The 10,031-nt window shown below is 46.1% G+C and overlaps 1 long non-coding RNA gene across 1 annotated transcript; it reads left to right on the forward strand.

The window, feature by feature from the left end:
* The first annotated feature begins 939 nt into the window (after window positions 1-939).
* On the forward strand, window positions 940-7,047 carry LOC135292816 (uncharacterized). Its single transcript, XR_010354989.1, has 2 exons — window positions 940-1,495; window positions 5,202-7,047. It is a non-coding gene; the product is annotated as an uncharacterized LOC135292816 (long non-coding RNA).
* The last annotated feature ends 2,984 nt before the right edge of the window (window positions 7,048-10,031 follow it).

A 10,031-nucleotide genomic window follows, 5' to 3' on the forward strand; every position in this document is an offset into this window, starting at 1 on the left:
GGAGGGAGAGGAAGGTGGATTTTTCTTGCCCTTCAAAAGCAGCATCTGACCTGCACATCATGCCCCCTTGCACAGCACAGGGGCGGGACAGTGAGGGCATGTGTGGGGTTTTTTAACCTGGGTTTGAACTCTTAGTGTGCAAACCATGTTGCTGTCACAGCTTCAGCAAGAGCAGCTTGCCAAGCAAACCCCTGCAGTTTGGTTCACCTGTGTCTTTTTTTTTTCACTGCTCTTTTAAACTCAAAGGGGAAAGGTTTAAATTAAATACTAGGAAGAGAGTAAAGAGGTACTAGCAGAGGCTGTCCAGAGAAGCTGCGGATGCCCCATCCCTGGAAGAGTTCAAGGCCAGACTGGATGATCAGATGCTTTAAAAAAACTGGTCTAGCAGGTGGCAGGGGAGTTGGAATGAAATGATCTTTAAGGTCCCTTCCAACCCAAACCATTCTATGATTCTATGACAGCTGGCTGAGGCACAGAAAGGGTTAAACTATCAGGAGACTCAGGACATGGAAAATGTCCATCTGCAAGTGGAGAGGGGTTCTTTTTCCAGGGTGAAAGGATCTGCAAGTGGCCCTGAGGAACAGGACTCTTGGTTTGGTGGGGCTTGCAGCACAGGCCTGTCCCCAACAGGTGACCCTGCTGCTCACATCCAGACCAAATTCGGGGATGCTTAAATGTAGGATTTGGGTTCAGTCCCCTTGCACAGACAGGGTGGAAAGCTGAAGGTCTGGAGGCGCTGCTGTGGGAGCATGTGGCCTTAATTCCCCGGTGCTGGCGTCACCCATGGGGGGCTCGGCCTGCTGCCAAGACAAATAATGCTGTGGGTTTTACTGGCCCTGATAGATAAAGTAGACAGATTTAGCTGTTTCAAGGTAAAAACTGAGTGGGCAACCAAAAACCTGCCGGTGCTAAACAGTTCCCTCACTGCTGAGCCCCTGTGGGTGCTGGCCTTGGGCACACTCCCCAGCCCTGGACACCCTCCAGCCCAGCAGAGGCAGCCACAGCTCCCCACATCTGCCAAGCCTCTGCTTTATCTGCTCCTTTATGAAAAACACACGAGGCTGAGGCGTTTTTCATGCTCTGTGTGGCAGGTTTCGAGTGGCCCGGATGAGTGGAACTATTTGTGTGCAGTTGAGGTAGATGAGATAAGGCCTGTGCAAATAAAGGGTCGCCAGGCTGGGCTGGATTGGGATGAAGCTGGCAGCCTCCTCACAGGGCTCTGGCAGCACAGCCCAGCTCAAACCTGATGCAATGGGTGCTGCGGGCTCGTGGTATTTTCACAGAGTGTTGTATGAGCTTGATGTGTGTGATTTGGATCTTTACGAGTTTGTTAACAATTGTATTCGTGCCTAGATGGGGCAAGATGAAGGAGCCAAAATTCCAGGCAGTGGAAGGTAATTAATGCTCATCTTCAGTGCCAGAAGTCGTTGGGAAACTGTGGCCCCATCCCAAAAAATGGGCAGAGTCCTGTCTCACTTGGGTAAATCCCTATGAGGTAAGAGACCTGGAGCTGTACAGCACCAAGGCTGAGCAAAATCTGTCACTGTGGACACGGGGTCCAAGAGGGGCTGCACAAGAGCCCTGATCTATCCATTTCTGGGAATGTGACAGCCCATGGATGGGCTCTGGGATGAGGGTCCTGTTTTAAAAACAAGTAGAAGAGGTACAGCACAATCCCTGTGAAGATGCCAGGCTCCCCAAACACCCAGGACCTCTTAAAAATACAGACCCAGGGGGAGTCTGCAAGCACATGCAGAATATTTGGAAGACATTCATACTGCACTGAAGGGTACAATATGATGAGCATTTTTTTTAATTGTAGTTCAAATATTTGATTTGATTTCAGGTAATTTAAAAATTGTATTTCTTCCACAGTGAGTAAGCAGGCATGACATACTGGGATAAGTGTGTCCAAACTCCTGTCATTAATATCTTACAGAAATGGTGGAAGATTAAAACAAATGACTGAAGCCGAATACATGTATTCATTACTAGGAATTTCCCTAAAATATCACAGATTCTTCCTTTTCTTAAAGGAGAGTCACTCATCTAATCAACTTAACTCTACTTTTCCTCTGAACACTTTCTTTTTCCAGCAGTAACCCATCTTGTTGGATGGCTTATTTTTTTTTCCTGACTAAAACCTATTTCCTAGATTTTTATTTTATTAATGACAAAGTGTGTGTAGGTGAGGTAGAAAGGTTGTGGTGGTATAAAACTGTAGAAAAGCATGGCCTTAAAAGTGGGCTCTTTATGTTATTATTATTTTAACCAGGGATATTATTTTTAAAGGGTCCAAGATTGTCCTCAGGCCTTGGCTTGTGTTCAACTATTTAGTCATAAATCTTAAAAAGAAAACACCAATCTTGTTTGATTTTTTCCCCCTCACTTTTAAAAATAATCTGTTTTAAAATATTTTGCAATTACTGATTCTGAATGAAATAGTGAATGCATTTAGCATGATAAACAGTATACACTCGCAACTGTAAGCAAGAAACTGCTATTTACAGATCTTTGCACACATCTGTAATCCATTCCACCACATTTCACGCACACAAAGCCAAGTTAAATATCAAAAACCTCAAAAAAACCCAAACAAAACATAAAAAAGCACACTCATCCAGAGTAGGATTGCAAGTCTTTAACTAGACCAGCAAAGGACTCAGAGTTTATCCAGTTTAGCTGTTCAAGCCACGACCACAAATGTGTTTTCCAAACTTGCTAAACAAACTGCATGGCAGCACACCTTATTCTTCCTGTCTTTTCCCTCCAGGATGGAGTAAAATACCTCAAGCAGAGAACAGGAAGACACCCAGGACTCTGCACTGTCCTTTCTGCCTCCTAGGCACCATTAGGATTTTAAGCAGCTCAGATCCTGAGCTGAAGTGGTCAGTTTTGAAATCTTTATCTCGCTGCTGCTTCCCTCTGGGAGGTGTGCAGAGCACAGCTCATTAACTTGGCTCTGGTTTCTGTGGACAAGCCATCTGCTGGGGAATCATCCTGCCTCTGTCTTGTTCCTTCTGCTCCAAGGGAGACAGGATTCCCTCTGCCTTCGTGGTTTCACTCAGCTTCAGTCACCAGGAGTGTCTGCTCTGGGCTGGGGTTGATGAGAGCTGCAGTGATGGCTGGGCCAGGGGGCAGGAACCCCCTAACTCCGTTTCCATCTCCAAGTTCCTTTTGAATGTTCCCAGAAGTGCAGCAGAGAGGGACAAGCCCCTGTGGGGCAGTGGGGCAGTCTGCTTTGCTCTCTCTCAGCTGGATCGAAAAGGAATTTAAAGCTGATATTCTTTAGGCACCACCAAATAGTTGTTGGGATTGAGAAATTCACCTGAGCATCCTTGTTTCTTCAGTTTCCTGAGAAGAAGGAAGTTGTGTCATCTTCCTGAGTTAGACAGGGGGGAGACTAGGATTTACCTCTGACCTGTGGACACCTACAGCTCACCCATGCCTCTCCATGCAAGACATTTCTTGCAAGAGCATGGAGTGAAATGTACATTTTTTGAGCTCTATTCACCCAATCCACTTCAGTTCTGCCTGAGGATATGGTGAGCTGCATCAACATTTTGGCTTGGTTCACCCATGGGCTCTCAAAAATTCTGAATTCTTGGTGCTGCCATCAGTGACTTGAATGCCTTCTCCTCAGGAAAATATTTGAGCAAGGACTGATCTCTCCACCCTTTCCCAGCACTTGGGGCTACTCAAAACCCAAATTACCAGAGGAATTTTTCATGCATTCACTGGAGAAATGCTGCTTTCAAGCCCCCCCTCCCCCTCTACTAAGAGCAAATGCACCACTTGATCTTAATCCAAAAATGAGGCGTTACAAAGAAGGTCTAAAAGGAGATGGTGTGATATGGTAAAAGTTGGCAATTAAGCTAATTTGGATATTTCCAAAGCTGAACATTTCTGTCGCATTTCGCTGTGGGATCTTCCCCATCATGGCTCCAAACAAAGGCTGAATTCCAGTGCCAGATGAACTCTCCCCCCGTGCTTGCAACCTGAACTTAATCACAAACATAATAGTGGAAAGAACAAAAGCTTCAAATGAAGCTTCTCTCTAAAACCAAAACCAGAACTTCAGTGCTATGGACAGAGAGATGATCTTGTATCAAAGCACAGCATTCACTTTTCATTTTATTAGGGGATTTCTTCTGTGTCTGGGCACAAGACACTCATCTTAAAGCTTCAGACACTGTGATGTGAGACAGAGCCTACTATGGACCACATAAACAAGGGACAATCCTTTCTGTATAGCAGGGGTGTTGTAGGGGGGCACAGCCACACCTTGAACGAGACCAGAGACCTGCTGCTGATGGGATACTTGGGAAGTGCAGTCTCTCTCTCACAGCACTCATTTTGTGTGGTCAGGTCTTTCCAAAAGGGCTGTGTTGCCACTGCAGGGTGCAGATTCGTCATCTTGGTGACCTGGTCCATCTGTTATCCTGGTGAGCTCTGGCACAGCTTTCTTCATTAAAACTGGACACTTGTGTCTTTAGTCTTGGGTCCCAAAGGTCTCATACCCAATGAGAAGTCCTTGTACAGGAGGCACTTCATAAAGCACAGGGAATTAGCTCAGGGTGAGGGGAGAGAGAGAGAAATGAATACCAAAACCTCAATGTGTATGTACATGTATATAACAAAGTGACAATATAACAAAAAGGGGTCACCACAATATTCTCTCACGCTCTTTGGGAAATTAGTGACCTTTCAGCAGGCAGCTTTATATTAGCTGATTTCTTAGGTATGCAAGCTATCTAAAAACAGTTGCTCCCTAATCTGCTCTCATCAGCTCCAGGTTATGGGAGTTCATAAATCCATGTACGTTTGACGCTAATGGAAAATCTGCATCGTGACTCCCTGGGGTGACCCAAGTGTGTGACAGTAACGAGAGAGCTATGCATTGCTTGGTTTGCCCACAAAAACACAAATGGGGAGGAATGAAGCAGAGACAAAGGGAAGAGGTCGGTAAGATGGCAGGATTTGTATTTGTTCTGCCCGAAGCAGCCTTCACTTCCCAGAACCAGACTCTGCTTTCAAAGTCCCCGCCGACACCAACCGCGGTTACTGAGGGACTCTCCTCGTTTGTCGCAACGCTCTGGCTGGGCAAGAAAGCATGATTTCAGACAGCTGGAATGGCAGGGACCTGAGGGGACGGGGAGTATTTGCTTTAATACGTCTAATTTATCATCTTCTGCCCGCAGCTGCAGGAGAGGGAGAGAGAGATACTGAACAGATCAGTCCAGAAGCGTAATGAAATGCGGCAGATGAAGCGGGACACGACGCAGTTTGCTGTTCCCACAGACTGGAGAGTGTGTGGAAACAAGCTGTTTTCCAAGGGCTCCACTTCACTTCCAAGGCACTTCAGTCTCTTCCCAGATTATGGCTCCAAATGGTTCAAGAGGAAACCAGGGCGCAGCAAGGAAAGGAGAGAGATTTTGCTTCTTTCAAATTTGTCATTTCTATTACAGCTGTATGTTGGGAAGCACAAGAACAGGGCATTTCAAGTTACCTGAAAACATAACCAACAGCAAGTTTTGTCAAGCAAACAAGGTCCCCTGAGCAGAACCTGGGAACTGCTTGGCTGGTTTTATTCAGAAAGCTGCCTGATCTTTCAGGGGAGTGGGGGAGAAAGTCCAAAAGGCTGCTGTGCCAAGTTAGTTTGTAAATGGTCAGTCCAGGACAGCTGGAATAGGGGGCCAGTCAACATCCAGACCAAACAATAAAAAAAACCCCAAAAAACCCACAACAGAATGCCATAAACAGAAATGTTTTTTACCAAGTCTTTGTTCTTTTCGTGACTACAGACCCATTTGAAAAATTGTCTCTAAGAACTTCCCAATAAATCAATATTTTTCTGATGGGAACTGCCCAGGCCATCTCGGCCAACTGGCCACAAAATGATACCAAATCACTTGGTGCTGCTGACTATTTCCCTGAAGGACTTTCAGGCCCCAAAAGATGACTGACTCAAGTCCCCAACCATCCAGTCCTGTGCAGGGGTGCTGAGGAGCAATTTTTATAATGTATAATGGACACAGATGTTTCCCATCTGCCAACTATGCCATAAGGAACAACATCCCACAGCTGAGGCCATCTGAAACGCTTCCCACACACCCCAGGGCCGTGCCCAGCTGCAGTCCCACCCAGCAGGAGCGTGTGATGGGAGCTGTCAACAGGTACCGAGTGTCCCTGACATGAGACAGCAGACTGAGGGACAGAGGGGGCAGAAAAACAGAAATGGTGATGCAGAAGTAAGAAAAGCAGCACCTGGGTCACTCAGACTTACTTAGAAGGGTTTTGTTGGGTATTTTTTTCTTTTTCTTTTTTTTTTTTTTACACAGGCACAAATGTTTAAAGCTAAAGTCTAAAACGAGTCAGAGCTACTTCACACCCATCCAGTGCAGAAAGCCCTGCTCTTAACACCCCAGTGTGTGTTTAGACTAGTATTTTATTAGAAGAGGGGGAGTGGAGAGATGGAGAAGGGAACTAATGGCACCCTGGATGGAAGAGATCCCATTAAGACCCCCTGCTGTATAAAGTGTTGAAACCGTGCTGGGCTGAGGGCTTCCTGAGCTGCTTCTATTAATACAACAGAAATAAATGGAATTTTGGCTGGATGGTCTCAAAGGGCTGCATGGTCTTAGGGCAGAGGATTTCAAGCCTTTGTTAACAATGAGGATAGTAGATGCAGTTGGACTTATTTATTATTTAGCCACCTGTGGTACAAATGGCTGCACACTCCTCACCCTTGTGCTGGGGTTAAGAACTTACTTTGCTTCCTTCTGTGGACTAGGATTGTGGAGTTGCATTTCCCTCTCCCAAGCTTCTGCTGCCACTATTGACATCCCTTTTTAATCATCTATTTGTGCCTTTTCCTCCGCTCACAACTCCCTTATTTTCTTTATTGACTTCCCATTCCTCGTCCCCCTCCAGTACTTTTCACCCTTATGTTGACCCTGTTGCCACACAATATCCAAACAAAGCCAGAATAACATAAAATAAAATAAAATAAAATAAAATAAAATAAAATAAAATAAAATAAAATAAGGTAGTTTGTTGACTCCCAGCAAAATTCTCACAGCACCAAGAAGCCAGAAGAGAGATGGGGCATTTGCTTTGCAGCATTTGGGATTTTGCAAGAGCTCTCATGAATTGAATGCCAATTTTCTCCTACTGGTTCGTGACCCAAGCATTGTAAGGAAAACAATGGCTCTCACTGGTGCCAGTGTGTGTTCCTGGTCCATAACCTGAATGTCAAAGCAGCACAGTTATGGGATAAAAGGCAAAATGGCACAGCTGACTGAAATTTCCTAAAGGGCAATAGACAAAAGTATGAGAATAAAAGAAGACTTTCTTCAGCATTTCACAGAAATTCTGATCGGAACTCTCACAGCTTGGAGGCTCTTGTAGAGGGACAACAGCAATATTTTAACTTCCTTCCTTCCTTCCTTCCTTCCTTCCTTCCTTCCTTCCTTCCTTCCTTCCTTCCTTCCTTCCTTCCTTCCTTCCTTCCTTCCTTCCTTCCTTCCTTCCTTCCTTCCTTCCTTCCTTCCTTCCTTCCTTCCTTCCTTCCTTCCTTCCTTCCTTCCTTCCTTCCTTCCTTCCTTCCTTCCTTCCTTCCTTCCTTCCTTCCTTCCTTCCTTCCTTCCTTCCTTCCTTCCTTCCTTCCTTCCTTCCTTCCTTCCTTCCTTCCTTCCTTCCTTCCTTCCTTCCTTCCTTCCTTCCTTCCTTCCTTCCTTCCTTCCTTCCTTCCTTCCTTCCTTCCTTCCTTCCTTCCTTCCTTCCTTCCTTCCTTCCTTCCTTCCTTCCTTCCTTCCCTTCCCTTCCCTCCCTCCCTAAAAGCAACAAATCTCCCTTGCCTGGTCGCTTTCCTTTTCTGTGTTGGTTCTTTCCATTTGAGATCTGGAAATAAAATCTGTCCCAGGAAAAGCCTTCCCAGCAATGGAACTGAGATGGGCTTTCCATTGCCAGGACATCCATCCTTATTTTACTGATAAATTTTGATGCACAATCAAAACGAGCTTGGCTTCTTGATTTCAGCACAGCCTAGCCAACTCAGCATCTCAAGAACGTGAAATGAATACGTTGAACAAACCCCGTGCTTAACAAGCTCCCTTTTGTTCTCCAACCCCCAACCACAAAAATCAGCAAACACAAAACTCAGGGAGATGTGGGACCAAAGGGGGATGAGCCTGTGGCCTGTTAGCCCACAAAGCCCAGGCATTTGTCTCCTCCCTGGAAGACATCATTCCCACATGGGGTCTGGATCAATCTAAATCACACACCAACGTGCCAGCTGTCCCCTCCAAAGTGACAGCTGGCTTTGAGCACGTTGTCTTTATTCTCCTTTGTCCTCATCCCTCACAGATGCCCATCACAGCCTCGTGCCAGAGTGGAGGGGACATTTGCTGTGTCTCTGCTGGTCAGGGAAAGCCCTTCCCACCCTGAACTGGGGGATGAGTCCATCCACAAGATGCTCAGCTGCCTCCCAGTCCCTCCTTTTCACGGCTCATGGCACTTGTGGCTCACCTCAGGGAACCAGTGACTGGAGGTGCCTGCCTGTCTCTGACACAGGAGGATGTGGTGGAGATGGAGGGATAAAGTGGTCAAAAGCAAATATGCTGGTGCTCCTCCAGCATCTGGAAATCAATGCAACCATTTTAACTTCATCACAAGCCCCAGGAGTGTGCACAGATGGGCTTGGGACAGAAGAGAGGTGAGAGGGCTGGTGTGAGGAGTAAGAGGAAGGAGTTAGATGTTTCTTGGCTAAGATTTTCCTAAAAATACTAAAGATATCGAAGATAATTCCTTATCCTGCAAAATCTTCCCAGAGATGCTGTAAACCATAGCCCAATTGCTTTAATAAGGAAGGCAAGATTGTGCCATGGCAGACAACTTAATACATTGCTATGGGTATTTTGTAAATCACAAATGTTTAGCTTTTCCCTCAACAAATATTCATTGAAAGCATTTTTCCACGTCTGTGGTCTACTGCAAGCTAATAGAAGTTGTACTATGGGTATGCTGCAGGATCTGTGGTTCATTTGAGTGCTTTCACAGATTTCTTTAATCTGTCCAAAATTGCAGGTTTCAAGTAACTTTTAGTATTTTGAGCCAGATGCCTCCAATTAACTCTGCTCCTTTAGATGAACATAGCAGGGAGGCCCAAGGCATTAAAACCAGAAGAAGAAAGGTTTCTTCTTGCAACCCAGAATAAATACAGTTACAACCTGAGCTTATTGTTCACAACGGGATAACTCACACAATTAAAGAGCTTTTATTTTTTGCAAGAAAACAGACAAGGGGGGAAAATTAGAATAAAATGGAAAGCCACACACGGTGCCTGCCTCAGTTTCCCTCCAGCACTGCTGCTTGCTGCCCATCCTTTATCCCTGTGTCCCCTGTGAGACACCCAGGTGCCAGAGATGTGAGGTGGCATCACCCCAAAAGCTGAGCTGGGGTGGCAGCCAGCTGGGGGCTGCTCCTGTAGGATTTGGGACAGCATTCCCAGCCCAGCTGCCGGCAGCCCGGCGTGCCCAGCACCTGCCCGGGTCAAGGACACGCTGTTCTCTCCCTGCAGGGCAGATAAATGCCAGGCTTATCCCCTTTCCCTGCTCCCTGGAAATCCAGACAGCTGCCCCCGGGGGTCTGGAGAGACAAAAGGTTTCTGTGGGCACACGTGGAGGGGGGATGCTGGAGGATGGAGTGGAGGGGGAGACCTAGAAATTGTAGGGTTTTAGTAAAAATTCAGGCTGGTTCATCTGGCTGTGGGTTTTGTGGGCTCACAATAGCTCTGGGTGCTGGGCTGAGCCAGCCCTCTGAGGTGACAGTTAAAGAGGAGAGTTAGGGGGAAAAAAAAATTTTATAAAAAGAAACCGATGTGAGGAATTGCAGGAATGAAATGCTTAAGAAAAAAAACCCAAAAACCTGCATATTTTGTTGCTTTGTCTCTGTGCTGCTGTGTTGTCTCTTTTGGTTAAATTGGGAACTGCTTATGACAGCAGTACCCAGTGCTGGCATCACAGCCTGGG

The sequence above is a fragment of the Passer domesticus genome, chromosome 2 (assembly GCF_036417665.1).
Source record: "Passer domesticus isolate bPasDom1 chromosome 2, bPasDom1.hap1, whole genome shotgun sequence".
Lineage (NCBI taxonomy): Eukaryota > Metazoa > Chordata > Aves > Passeriformes > Passeridae > Passer > Passer domesticus.